Source organism: Lepeophtheirus salmonis, chromosome 14 (genome assembly GCF_016086655.4).
Source record: "Lepeophtheirus salmonis chromosome 14, UVic_Lsal_1.4, whole genome shotgun sequence".
Taxonomy (NCBI): domain Eukaryota; kingdom Metazoa; phylum Arthropoda; class Copepoda; order Siphonostomatoida; family Caligidae; genus Lepeophtheirus; species Lepeophtheirus salmonis.
In genome coordinates, this window is record NC_052144.2 from 22685419 (window position 1) to 22701480 (window position 16062).

A 16062-nucleotide genomic window follows, 5' to 3' on the forward strand; every position below is an offset into this window, starting at 1 on the left:
TTTTGTAAGAAAAATCCAATTTCATTGAACAGGTTGATCATCCATGAAAGTACAACTATACTCAAAACAACACCAAACCTGATTTTAAAATCTTAATGAAGGACATTTTAATGTTGGATGTAGACCAAAACCCTCATCCTGCACATTTGTCGGTGAAAAGTTGGGAAACTGAGAAAATTCTCACCTTTACATTTTTTGCTTTATCAAATAAATTTTACCAAGAAAAGGATGCCACGGAGCACTTGACAAATAAAATGGGTATTTAAATGATTTTATTAACATTTCCAGTATTTATTTTTAAATATGCAGAATATTAATTTATTATTCTAATATCATTTTGTATAATTTCATGACCTATCTAAATATACATACCCCCATTAAAATATCGTCAGCCACCAAATTTTTATTTTCTTAACAATTGACCACATTGTAAACCGTTTGTCTAAACACTTTTTACAATTTTGATAAGGTCATCAAAACTTTGAACTGTTTTCTGAGTCAAGTTGAAGTAGGGAGGGGGAAAAAAGAGAGATGCCAACTTCAGTCCTAGTTTGAAGATTAATATAAAATATGAACGGACGATCTTTATGCGATACCTAGCTAAATGAATGAAGGTCAGGGAGGGGACAAGCAGGAAGTCTGTGAATGATCGTGTTGGCCTCAATAGCTTTGTTATAATCCTCCAAAACCTTATAACAGCATCAGCAATAAGGAAAAGGAATTAAATATGCCGGAGAATCTTGTTCTTTGAATTATAGTATCCCTTATCCCCTGAACTGAGCGTGCTTACCTATTTTAGGTGGAGTGTTATTTATAGATTGTCCAGTTACACCAAAAATTGGAATATCCCAAAGAAGACATTACTTTTTCTTAGAAAAAGGTTCTTGTGGAAGTCTCAAGAAGGTCTTTAGTTGTTTCCACCCTTGTATATGGCTTTTATCACTATGGAGAGAGTTCATACTACATGAAAAAGAAGTAAAATTTTAACTATCAATATAATTATTTTTAATTTATGAAGTAAAATATTTAAGATTTTTTTTTAATGCGCCGATTAGGATATATATAGATAGATAGATTTTTGTAATGAGTGCTTACGTAACCTGTATAAATTCCTAGTATTGCAACAATAAATCACGCACAATCTAGCCCAAACAAATATAAGCATCATCCATTATGAGCTTCCCCTCTTCGGCCAAACTATTAATTATGTACTGTATAGAAATTGGACATAGCTTTGGCTAGTGGGATGCCAATTTTGTTTCATGTAGACAACACCCAGCAACAGACATCTTTATGGGCTCATCAAAATCTCCAGATGCTTGGTTGGGAGGTTCGTATGCCTCTACCACAATGTCCGTAATTGACATTCAGTGATTACTATATGCTCATGTCTATGTGGAATTATTTTGTAGGTGACAAATTAGACTCAATAGAAGCTCATGAATATCGACTGTCTCATTTTTTTGTTATTAAAGAGAGGGTTTTTTTTCTGAAAGAGGAATAACGAAATGATTTTTAAAATCGCAACAAGTTATCTAACAAAAATGTACATAGATATGTGACATAAGACAATTGGATAGTTACATCTATGTATATCTATAATTAATAAAAACTTATTATAATTTTCAAATTAATATTTCTTCGCTATAGTCTGAAAAAATTGACTTGAAATATAAAATAAAGTATAAGTATTAGTACAAGGGGTTCTCGTTTCCTCGGGAATTGTTTGGGAGCAGGATCCAAGAAAACTAATTTTTAAATCAGGGGATCTCGTCAGTAAATAATAAATCCTATGAAATCTAAGTATTCCTATATTTTAAGCAGAAAGTATAAATTTTAAAGAAACCTTACCTGTATACTCTCAATTCTCATTTTGATCATCATTAATATTTATTTATTTTTGTCTTTGGATCCTGTTGTTTTTTATTCTGCCATCTGACTGTATCAGATAAAAACTTCAATAGTAAGTGATGAACGAACTAATTTCGGATAATTATAAAATACACAATCAACCCCACAGGAATAAAAGTCAACTTGCGCATCCATGCGAATCCATGTAATTCTTTTGATAGAAATATGAGACATCTGAGATACCACATCTCATACTGCTTAAAAAAAAGTTCTTATGTGTCAACGTACAGATACACTTTGCTTTAATAAAAAATATATAGATTTGCTTTATTAGTATACATTGAAGATAACTCCCTAAAAACTCCATCAAAACTTAATAAAACAACATCTATTAATACCTGTGGTCGTCATTAACACATTAAAGGTATATTATAGATCTGTTAAAACAAAGATCAATTTATTGTGAATAACATTTGTCAGACAGTTAATCGCATTTAAAAAGAAAATCAATGCTTTTATATGGATACATATATATTTATATATGTTTAAAAGCTATAAATTTGTAATGAAAGATTCAAAATCCTTTTTGTCCTAACCAATGTATATATAAGTCTACAATATACATATATAAACTTGTATAAGCAGTGGGAAGAAAGACAAAGAGTGAACATACACTATATTCGAACATACATTGTTTTTTTAATAGCCTCAAAATAGAGGTAGTACTTTTATTCAAGGCAACCTCCAATTATTTTCAACAGCCTCCCTCCTTTAAAAAATAACTGAACCGACGAATTTTTTCTGAGATTTTTCTGGAAAGGTTGACCCGTGGCACAGACAATATAGGCAAATGCTAAGTGTGTCGTTCCTTTAGGGTTGCCATTATGGGTGCGGGGAAAAAAGGTAACCGTAAACCTAACACTACTTTATTTTTTCCAACATTGGCCAAGTTGGGCACATAAAATTAGGATCTTGTCGGTCTTTAATTGTCAAGCTCAATCGGGTAACATTTTTTTTAATTTTCTGACTAATTTCTTTTTGGATAGGCCTTTGATTGGTTTTTAATTGTTTTGCTGATTTTTTCAAAAAGTTGTAAATTCTTCTTGTGTGTTCACCTCTGATATACCCACAGGTTTGCCTATAGTGTTAACCTCTCCAAACAGGTGGGTTCTATTTTTATTATTTACTGTTAGAGACATTAATGCAAGACTTTGGGGCGGTAGGCGGGGAGGGGTTGCTTGCCGTATGAGAGGATAAAATTAGTCCCGAATATATTCAGCTATAACCCCAACTGAATGAACTCCTCCGACCAGTTAATAAATGCATGTCTTAGTATGAAAATAATAAGTGCATATCAACGGTATACACTATACATCTATTTGTGCAGCTGTAATATTTTTATTTTGTAACAGTTGTCCAGAGTTTTCTTTTTATACATAGTTTAATTTTATAATTTGCACTTGCTATATATGTTACATTTTTTAATTATTTATTAAATTATTTGAAATATTTATATTTTCTCAGAATATAATAAATGTCTAAGGCAATTAATATATTCAGCTTTATGTAACAGTATAATATTGAATCTACATATTATGTGCTAATATTTTGGATATGGCGCCAAATTGAATCGGATTGGCCCTGTTCGATTGCATGATTGATCACAATACCATATAAATGAAATTTTAATACAATAAGCAAGAGTAAGGAGATGAGTCAAATGTCATTCATTTGTTTTTTTCGATTTTTCTACTGGCTTTGCCTGAGGCCCAGAAATGAGGAACTAAATTTATGTTACTCAAAGATAACGCTATAAAATCAACTAGAATTATTTAAAGTTTAAAACAAATGATTTGAATTTAATATTGCAATAATAAATCCTCCACGGTTTGCTAGGGTCATTTATCAAGTTGTATATACTACTACGCCTTAAAAAATACGTCTCTCTCCTTCAGTTTATTAAATACTTATTGTTGGGCAACCTCCCAAATATATGACGGTTTTATTTCATAGTGTTTTCGAGCTTCGGTAAATTAATTACCTTGGATTTGAGTTCACGATGAAAACCTATATATAAGTGTAAATTATATATAATATATTCCCCAAAAATAGACCAAATAAATTATGTATGTTACAAAATGCCGATTTACGGAGAGAAAAAAACTTGCAGGAGGCGTGCACAAAAGTATAGAAGGGAGCTCTATAGAAATACTGGAGTTTCATTACTTGAATGGGGGAAATCAAATTCATGTTATTTATATTTAATGTAGATAATTTTTTAATATTTCAGCCAGTTTAACATTTTTTTCAATTCAATGCTTCATTTAATGCACCATTTTCTGGAAAATAAGTCATCTCAAGATAGCCTTCAAAATTAAAAATGGGTTATAATGGAGGAAATATTAGTTATAATGGACATAAAAACCTTTATTTCTCTAGTATCGGTGAATGATGCAAATAAACGAAGCAACGGATTGAGGAAAAAAAATTAGACGAAATAAGCAATATTTTAGCCACCATCAAAAAAAAATAATATAATAATACCAACAATCAAGAAAAAAGATGCAGTAATCTTTGGAAAAAAATAGTCAAAAAACTACCTCTTATGGACAAAAAGAAAATGAACGTCAAAATGAACGCTGTTCATATATTTTTCCATTCATCATTCTTTTTTTTTTTTTTTTTTTTGTTCTTCGTTCATTCGGTCAAAAAATGAACGGAAAGAGTGAGCGCCGTCCGTTTTTCTGTTCAATGTTCAAGCTTGCAAACAATACAAGGTCAAGATTAAAGATATGGATATTTCATTTAGCAAATAATGAACATGGTGAGAAATTAGGAATCTACCTAGTGCATATATTCGAATTGGCATATTAAAATGATTTATACTATTACAAAAATGGTCTGAGAAATTTTAAGATTTGGCAAAGTCAGTTTTTATTGTCTGCAGCAGGAAAAGTTTTTGTACAGGGGGGAAAAAAATAACTGGGCAGTCTAGTACACATGCATTGTATATTCGAAAAATTAATCTTCTGTTTGAAATTGACACATAAGGAAGAAAAAACAAATATGTTTGATTATTTGAGGTATAGGTATATGCATGGATGTATATATATTGAAATTGAAATCACGTTGAAAATCAATTTGTCAATAGTTGTAAATGATAAATGAAAAGCACGAATTGGTATATGTTCATACAATATCCTACCTTTAATAATGAAAATTCAAACTATGGAATTGAATTATCATTTTTCGAATATTTTGATTATTCATATGCAACTTCTAGAACATCATTGAGCAAACTACGGCATCCAGACCGTGTGTAACCCGACAAGTACTTTTCTATGAATTGCAAAGAGATTCTATGAAGAGTTAAAAATGAGATTCATATGAAGTTTCTACTTTTAAACAGTTTTATTAGGATAAATTAATAAAACCAGATCTCTCAACCTTTTCTTTTTGTAAAGAAAAAAAGAAAAGAGGTTAGAATCAGTTTTTAGTAGAGATAGGACGGTTTGTGGACCTGGATCCGAAGGTAAGGTATAAGTAAACTTGTATTATTCAAAAAGATCCTAGACCCGAACTGGATTTGAGTAAATGAACTTTCACGGATTATAAAAAAAAATAGAGGGATTTCCAGATCTTAAAAAGTTTATAGTATTACTTAATACATAATCATAGCTATATTAAAAATATATCATATATCGAACGTTTACTATATTTATCTTGATTAGTGATTGGAGCGACATCTATACTCACAGTTGCATTGTGTGGTTATTTCATCTAGGTGACAAACACAAAAATATTCATGTATTTGGCTTTCAGCTATGTTTCTTCTTCTCTTCCTCTAAATTAACTTTCATTGGTTGGATACAAACGATTTCTTATTAAGCTTTGAACAATGATCAACCACTATTTGGTAATAATTCCATATTAGAAAGAATTGGCTAACTACCAATTGATTTTCGGCCTTCTTCTGTTTCTTTTCGGAAGAGAGGTCCAATGTTATTTTAATAATTATATTCTAATAGGCAAAAAATAATAATAATGAGGCCAGTATCTGTCTCATTTTGGTTTCGGTCTTGGATCTGAATGTTTGGGTACTACAACTTTACTCGAATATTTACGTCTAAAGATCCGAACTGAACCGGATCCCAGAAAATGTGGATCCGACCTCTCCTTAGTTAATAGTAGTTAGCCAATACTCCCCAACTGTAGGAGAATATGGGTATACTATATAAAGTGCACCCTATATATACATTCGAACACGTCTGCAATAGTTCATTCATACAACTACATTGTCATTTCTTAGATCAAAATATGTTTATGATATAAATCATGGATTACTACATACTCTGCACCCGGTGACTCGTTTTCATATATTTATACACGCTGAAAGACAAACCTACAAACTCTACTTTATAAATATAGTAGATGATATAGTCTGTGAAATTTTATTCATTTTTACTTATCATTTTTTACAAATGCTCTATTTTTTATTTTTTTTTGTATGCCGAGCACGCTCGATGGTATTGTTATTTCTTAGATCAAGTATATACACTCAAAAATGACTTAATTTTAATATAGATCATATATACAGAGATTTTATTAATATAGATAAATAAGAAATTTGTATCAAATAGAGAATTCCAAAACTCATGTATTAAATACCTTTGAATCGTAAGATGAATGTGACCCTTTCATTGAAAAATTTGCCCACTCCTATTTAGGTAGGTATTGTCTTCCAAAACCCCTTAAGCTTTAATTTCTAACTCATGCCTATACAATAATATATATGTATGTATCTAAGTATATATTATATGCTTGCATATTACATATACCCATGATTTATTAATATCCATGCATACATGCATATGTCAGTGCTTCAATGAGGAAGGGTTGAAAAAAGATATGAAATAAGTTCTAATCAAATTTGATAACATAATTTTTATGATAATTATTTTTGGAAAGAGTAGAAATAAAAACTATTTATTTATGATCTATCACGTTTTGACCATAAAACAATTTTGTGTTTGGACTTCAAAGATTCTTATAACTTGGCGTCATTATTGTTTTTTTTTTGTATGTAGTTTAAGTAGGAATTTGCACCTTCAAGGAGCGAGTTTTTATTCTTAAATTTTTTTATTAGAAAAAATATAAGTAAAAGATAAAAGCTTGCCTCATGCCCGGTTCTGGATTGAGCCCTGAGCAGGAAATAGTTTCTAAATATAAACACGAAGAATAAATTAAAAACGATCATCAAAAAAAGATAGACCTTTTTATAAAAAATGTTGTTTAAAAATAGAAAAAAAATCATCCACTAAAGTTGGATTCGAGTAATACTCGAACTCAAAAAATTATCGACATAACTAAAGGATAACCAATCCATTATTTAGTTATTCCTGGAAAATACAAATTTATAAATTACTATTCAAAATAAAGGATAATGATACCGCGTAATTTACATTTTTTTATAACAAATATTCATAACAAAGGATAGGAAATGTACCATAACCTACAGATTCTATGGAGTCACCTTAGCTTACGGACAACGCGCTCGAGAGAAATTATTATCTTGAACTCAGTTTGCCCAGGTGATTTATAGAGAAAGAAATATACTTTATGTATATGGACTACACCCAAGATTCCTAGGTTAGTTGTAGTAAACTCTAATACTATAATGTTTACTTATACTTAATCAGTGCAACTCCATCTAACCAATTTTAATGAACATTAAAATTATTACAAAAAAAAACTACAAATTGTTATAATTATATAATATATAACTAGTTCTAAGGCCCACTACGGTTTATAAATGATAGTTTTAACTGAGCAACCTATGTAATGGTAACTTAATATTTTTTTGTAATAAACGTTATTTTTAATATAATAACATATAAATATTTCGTGGCCATTGTACCTTCGAGTTATTTCTTGATAGGAAACTCGAACCTGATTTTAGAAAATATATTAAAAGTTTGATCAAAAATATGATCATCATCGCCATACTCGATCTTGACTCTAATCATCAAAATCTCGAACTCGACCAAACTCGACAATTTTAACTCGAATCCAATCTACAATAAAATATTTACATAAATTATAAAAGAGGGATTGGCCTTTTCTAAAGAAGGTAATTCTAAAAAAATTGAACTTTTTTAAGAACCTATGCAAATGTATCTTTGTTTCAGACCCTGCACATGGTAAAACCGGCCCTAGATGCAGATCGTTTTTGTGTGACGTGATTTTGGAATTCAACCATTTTGAATCAGCTTTATTATGATTTTTTTAATTAGTTGTTATAATTAAAACTGCGGGCAAAATCTCATTTCTTAATTGGGGAGGGTGGAGGGTCAATACTTTGTTTTTATTATCAATTATTTTAGAGGCTTTTTATTAATTGGAGCCCAAATTATATCTCCAACACCAATAGTTGTACAACTATTAAACTTTAGATTATGTTATGTTGGTTTTTTTTTTCAAGTGTTCCCAATGCAGCATCACTTTGCTTTATGACGCTTATTGTTACGTTACTAGAATTATTCTTTTTGACCAATAAAATTTTAACTTTTTAAAAAAAACGGGAAAATTTGAAAAATATTTTTTTTTGGGGTCACAACCTTAAAAATTTGTCATTTTTTCTTCATCTTCTAGGAGAAAAATGTTGAAAGATACAATAAAGATCAGATGGTAATAATTCTTAATCCGTAAACTTCCTCCAAAACAAAGTTATTATTTAAAGTATTTAACTCAAAGAAGTATTTTAATAAAAATATGGGCAAGGCTTACAGGAAGTCCCTCATTTCTAAATGAAATTTACAGAGTAGAATGGGATTTAAAACATAATTATAGTTTTTTTCATTATCTAGTATATATTTGCAAGGAAAATGCACTCAGGTCTTTTATGCCGCCCTGAAGCATTTAAATTGGAGAATAGTCTTAAATATACGCATAAGTATATTCTTAGGCAAAAATTACACAAGCTACAAAAGACCTTGACGAGATCATGACTCACTTTAACTATCTACATTGCATATCACTTTTAAATTTGTATGTATATCGAAATAATATATAAAAAGTATTTACAATTCCACAAAAAAAATTAAATGACCTACATCATGGATTCAGTTAGCTAAATAACAGTCCATTAGAAATATCCAAGATATGGAGGGATCTTTAGACCATCTATGAAAACGTAATATTTAAGACATATATGTATAAATAATATTACATTGTTTGTGATACAGTAAACTCGTGGATCTATGGACTCGTGGTGAAACTTTGCAATTGACCGAAGTAGGTTTTTATCATAGATCTTGTGGAACGCCAAATTGAGGGTGTGGTGTTATTACGATTAGTCTATTTCAAATAAAATGTAATTTTTATTTATTAATTTATAAAATATAATTTAATCTAATGAAATATCATCAAAACCAAGATATTAATTTTTTTAAAGTTTTTTGATATCTACAAAGAGAGTGGGGATCCAAAACTTGCAGTAACATTTAGTTACGATTTTATCGCCGTTATTTTTAATTACAAGATTTCATGACGCAACCAAACGACAGCTGAAACAAAAATTAACAAGTTTTGTTTTTATCCTATCTCTTCAAGTGTATAAATGTCGGAGCAACAACAAAAAAGGCAACGCGTATGTGATCTCCTCCGCACTTGTGTCTATGTCGAGAAGGCTGCAAAGAATGTTGGCATCTCCATTCGGACACCCTACAACATCAAAAACTCTATTACATCCCCATAAAGTCAATAATAACCTAACCCTCTGCGGCAACATTATGGCTGATTTCAGGCATCCCTCCATGTAGCTCTCCTCCAGCACTGACCTCAACCCTCTAGACATTGCAGTTTGGGGTGTCTTAGAAAATAATTTCAGTCAGATTTGGATTCACTCCGAACTGACATAATGACAGAGTGGTACACCATTGACACGAACTGCATTGTCAAAAGTTGGCAATCTGTTCGCCAGCGTATCGTTGGTGGAAAGAGGGCATATTGAATTAAAAATATACCTAAATATAGTATTTTAACACATCACCAATTGGTTTTGAGTCATTTTTACTTGATTCCAAGGAAACGACGTTTTTAGTAATTTTGGCATGCTATTGCAAGTTTGGGTCTCCACTTTGTTTATGTATATTAGATTGAAGCTAATACACTAATAAGCACCTACTCTGTGCAATTTCATTGGTTCATTGCAGCACAAAGTAGATGAAATTTTGGGAAAACTTATAGAAAATCATAAAAATATTATTTATAATATTAGATTTGTGAATAAACCCTTAGCAATGCCCTACTCATAGGTTAAATGAGCAACTTTAACTATCTACTTCGATTCAAAAGTAGTAATCACTCTAATAATTAGTGATTAAAATTGTGTGTACTTTGTACACGTTAAAAAAAGAAACCAAAATTCAACATGGCAACCCTGACAATTTGAATAATCTTTTGGAGGAAAGAAGTAATATCTGTCAATACGTTTCATTAGATCAGCTACAATAATCTGTAACAAGGGAGATGGGGAGAAATAAATAAAAAATCACGTTGGCAAGAATTACTCCAATGTCGATCTTCAATTATACTCTGAATCCAAAAGTAATGAGGATTAAAGCTCTGCAACAAATCATCATGGTTGTTCAATCAGGTGTTGAGTATATTAGAATAGGAAGTTCATTACTCAGGAGTTAAATGATAATTACAGTAACCAAGGAAAAGAAAATTAATCCTTTAGTTTAATAGTTCAAAAAAAAAAAAAAAAAAAAATACCGGGTCAGCTAAAAAGGCACACGATTTACATCACTACTAATAATTTGCATAACATCCATTATAAATATCTTCAAATTGAATTTAATTGACAAAATATATGGAAATGGAAAAAATATTGAATAGTCATGACTCATGAGTGTCTCTATCGTGATACACTTGAGCGACTATAGCTAGGTATAAAGCCATTGTATCACAAGAAAGTAACAGTATTTACTCCTATCAATTTATGTATTCATAGTTGTCTCTCCATGTTTGTAATGAAGAATTTATATTGAGAGGTTGAAACCATAATTTTTTTCTTTATATGTTATTATTTTCATTTTATTATTACTAAAAGGAGATGTGGTTAGGTTATGCAACGCAGAATAGCGTTATAACTACGTTAGTCAACAGTATATATATATAGAAACAATACATACATTTCCTACAATTTATACACGTCATTAGCAAAATAATATCACGTAGAGTGAACGATATAATGTTCAAACTGACTAATTGATGTACATATATAAATACGAAATAAAAGACAAATTTAAGCTATAAATTGCGTCTAATCAATAATTGTCATTCATGAAGGTGAGAGATGCTTTGTAATGTAATATTGATAAACGAATATAGAATGAAGGAAAAATCTTTTTATTTTTCATCTTCTCCAGAGAATTTGGATACTTTATTTATAAAATTCATGAAAAGTCCGTTTTCATGTGAGATAAACATTTGAAAATCGATTTAAAATTTAAGTAGAATTATTAATAAAGGAAGATATTTATCACAAAATACAAATTATTGGTTTCTAAAAAAACGCAATAATTCAAAGTCAAAACACTACACCACCCCTATCTAAAACCCAAACTGATAAGGTCATATTCTCTTTTTTGAAAATACAAATATGGTCACTAAATAACCATTCTAATTTGAAATAATATAGATGTTTCTAAGTCTCAAGCCTTTGAGTATTCTTATTTATATCTGAATCTGCCAACAAGAATCGGAAGTTGCTATTTGATAAAATTGTGTTATTCGATGTATTGGTACTTGAATGATACCTGGATATTGGCGTAATTAAAACGGTACAATAAAAAAATGATACAACTCTTGTTTGATCGTTCATAGGACTGAATTCTTAAGCTTTTTCTATCTTACTCCTTTTCAATCTTTTTTCTTATTGGTCCATTGTTTTTCTCCCATACAGCAGTCCTAGGACAAATTAGTTGATCCTTCGATTATACAGTCTTAGTTAAAGAAGAAAAAATAATTAATTATAGTTAGATGGCCAGCTAGAGGCAAAATTAATCATAGACCTTATGATAAGTCAATATCCTTGTTTTAAATGATGCTTTATGATCGCAGCTATTTGTGAAACTTCAAGAACGGAAATGATGTAGTACTAAAAGATCGATAAAAATCACTCTTAGCTCTGACAAAATTTATCAGGACTGGTTCGACAGGACTGTTGTATTTATAGTTTTTTTAGACCGATCCATCACTAACTACAATCGCTTCCAAATCACAAAATTTGTTGGAGAGAGGATTTCTCTTCATTTCTTACGCCTATGACTATATTCCTAAAAAAGCTCTTTCTTAGAAAAATAAAATTTGCGCAATTTTATTTGAGAATTATCTTACCTGAATATAAGTGAACTTCCTTCATGAAATTATAAAGACATACAAACACACTTTTTATGTTAAGCATGCATACGAATGATGTATTCAAACCAGTTTTCCCCTCTAAATGACAATCTGTAAGAGAGAGAAAAAACTAGAGATAAATTAAACTAGTTGAATTCTCAGGTTGGAAAAGTTTGAAGGAACTTCAAATCTGTTTACATATTTAAGGAATAAAATAATACACTCTAGAAACAGGGCAAAAAAAAAGTAATTACTTCATTCCTTAAGATATTATTTAATTATCTACAATTAGCATGTGATTCCACTTGAAATCGATGATTTTTACAAAGAAAAAATATTTATATTCTTAAAAGGTGCAAACAATAAAATTACAAGGACTTTCGAATACAAAGGAAATATTGCATTTGTGAGTATATATATTTTTTTTAGTAAATTAACCTCATTGGTCTTTATAATCCATAGTATTTGCTTTGTGACATGCAATTAAATTTTTCACACACCAAAATATATGTATAAATTTTTATACGTCAAACAAATATTTATTTGTTTCTCAAAAAAAAAAAGAAAAAACACAAACTGTAATTTTTTGAGATTCGTTGCCTTCCGTGATATCTGATACCTTAGTAATATACATATATAGCCCTTCTTAATTCACACACTTTAAAAAAAAAACACACATGCAGGACTTAAAAACCAGATATATTTTGTAGCTATTATTTATCTACAGGGTGATACTTTAAAATTTTCTTCTTTTTTAAAGAAAAGGTCTTTATAATTAGGATATTTAATATTCTTAATATGAGGCCAATTTGCTAATAAGGTGTATACATATGAATATGAAGTTTTAGCCTCGAGTCACAACACATTTCTCTAGCCTGGAGAAGAAGCTACAACAAGCCAGACGAATTTCTTCCCCATTAGTTAACCCAAACTGATGCTCAATAGACGCCTTTTTGGGGTGGTGGACTTAACATGCCTTCCTCTCGATTACACTAGAAAAATAATAATCAATGCTATTAATACCCGGAGTGAGGACAGTCAAATATATACTGTCCATAATTTTTCAAAGTTCTTAAAATATATATTTTTTACTTTTCTAGGAGGCGAGGAAGTCGGAGTTCACTTATGGCTCATCCACCATTTCGACTAAATCTTCCTTTATTTTCACTCCACGACTTTCTTTATAAAATTTCACACTTCATTGATTTGATCCTCGATGTGTTGTACAATTTTAAGGCTCACAACCACAATTTGCTTTTTCAAATTGGACGGACAAAGTGACGTGGAGTAACTCAGTAATCATGGTTTTCTCATTTCTTCATCTTGTTTTCAAATAAAGAAAACTCTATATTTATCAAAGGCATTAGGGAATAGATTAGAGGTGCCTTAATTCACTCTTTGAGGTTCTAATTGAGCTTAGGATGCCTATGTAAAACTATAAATCAAGTGTCAGAACGTGTGTGTTAGTTTGAGTAGATTCATTAGCTGATAAGTATCCCTTTCCCCACAAACTGCCACTTTTTGTGACACAAATGTCGTTACTGTATCGTTTTTCTTTTGTGACGTATGCATTTTTTTTCTTGTATACGCAGAATTTACGTTGTCAATTCTATTAAAAGGGTGAATTTAAAGAGACTGCGTAGTAAGTTACTTATGGATTGAGATGAAATTTCTATAAGAGCGCGAGGAAAAGGTGGGAGCGAGACATATCGTATTAATGAATAAAGACCCAAGTTAATATCAAGTTCATCTTATATAATCTTAGGGGGAGAAAAGCCATAAAATAGAGAGCCTTCTATATTTGAAATAGTATTAGTGTAGGAAAAATATTATAATTATATTTAAATTTATATATTACATTACTCCGAAATGATTGAGACTGCCCAATGAGACAAGAAATTACATTCAAAAGTTTTAAAAAAGTACTCAATCATGCCACATAGTCTCCTCCGGCTCGGATAAAGTTTTGGCAATAGTTCTCCAACTCCCTGGAGAGGTCCTCTTCATTCTCTAACTTCATCACTCGCCCGCTGAATGCCGCGTGAGAGGTGTTCATGGCTATCAAAATCGTAATTCCGGAACAAAATATATATTGATTTAAAACTTTGAGCCTACTAACACTGTAACAATAAGAATATTTTTGAACTAGTTCCAGTTTTAAAATATCAGTATCTTGGTACGTTTTTGACTCAAAATATCAAACAAAAGTATTGTTAAGGGCAATTGAAATGCACTTACATGGATGTTGAGGTGGGGGGCTGTCTCAGAAATTTGATGAAATATTTATTATTGCCTTTTATTATTAAGGACAGTTTTGTTTGGGATCGGGGTCACAAATTGAAGGGTTTACGTCATTGGAGGGCCAATTATTTCTAGCATAGTGGAGCAACATGTACCGGCTATAATATCACTTTAGTTTAGTACCGTTTTAAATGGTATCATTATAATTCTGGTTTACCAAGCAACACTATGATCCAACTGTCATAATTATATTTTTATAAACTCGTATATATAAGTATGATTATTATTTTTTTCCTCTGAAAATACTCAGCCGTGTAATATGCTCTGTTTTAATTTCTCTTCCTTTGAGAAGAACCAGGAGATTGCGCCAAGAAAAGATTGAATAATACACGAGATAATCAAGGACAAGTTCTACTCCTTTTGACTCTCCCATTTTCTAATTTGGAAATAAAAAGGAACTAGTATCCAACTATGCATATAACCCCCCTCTTCGAATTGTAATCTTCTTTTTGTTTCTGTATTTTCGCATAAATTTAATAAGAAAATAATTGAACATTTTCTTCTAGGTGCAGCTTAACCTTTAAAAATAGTGACTTTGTTTTTCTTTGGTTTCAATTTAATAACTAGTCCAGTGTTGAGTCTCGGTACAAGTTGTTCGGTTCGGTCTTAACTGATATAAGGATAAAAAAGTATACTTGTTGTGAGTGTTGTCTCAGTCATTATTTATTTGGTCCAGTTCAGTCCAGTCTTAATACGGGCCCTTAAGACTGTCATTACAAGAAAAATTATAGTGAAAAAAAAAAAAAAGTTTGATTGACGTCATCAAGGACAGGACTATCGAAATTATATATTATTCAAAAATATAAATTGTATTATTGTCAGCTATAAGGTTTATGCTTCTTTTTCCCTAATCTGCGTTCTGAACGTTGAATGGTTAAATAAAAATCAGCTCCTTTTAAGCTGATTTTGAGGCTTTTATCTGATTCTTTTTTGAAAAAAGATTGCGTGGTACAAGAAAGATAAAAACATGTGATAGACGGGTCAGACATTTTTACATATTTAAAAGTGCTAAGATATATTGTAAATAAATGGGAGGAATTTTCAGAAAACTTATTTCCCATCGCATTTTAGGACTCATAATCCCAAAAGGAATAGTACATATTTCGAAATTACTCAATAGATGCAGCAAATTAGTAGCTTAAAAAAAGTTATAAAGGGAATGGCGTCTTTATAATTATGTACTTATTCATATTTCAAGTAGGACAAAATATGTATGTGGCTTTGAAAGCATTTCGCCACAATAAATTTAAGTTTTTTGGAAGTTCAATACTCAAATATAAGATAGAAACTTAAAATAAACAATACCATGTATTATTAGAGTTGGAAAATTTGGATTATGTATGTAATAACTGGAAAAAATGTGATTTCATAATTGAATCAGAAAAGTTGAAGCATTTTTTCCCCACAGGCAACACATGGTAGAAGTATGCTGGCTGTTTTGCAACAGGCGTTTTGCTAGCTTTCATCATTTGAACCAATAATGTACAATGTGTAGTCTTAGGC

General features: G+C 30.5%; 1 long non-coding RNA gene across 1 annotated transcript; it reads right to left on the reverse strand.

Annotated features, from left to right (window-relative positions):
• Positions 1–11475: 11475 nt before the first annotated feature.
• On the reverse strand, positions 11476–12371 carry LOC139907291 (uncharacterized). The gene is made up of 3 exons (XR_011783776.1): positions 12256–12371; positions 11931–12194; positions 11476–11861 (listed from the first exon to the last, which is right to left on the reverse strand). It is a non-coding gene; the product is annotated as an uncharacterized lncRNA (long non-coding RNA).
• Positions 12372–16062: the final 3691 nt, after the last annotated feature.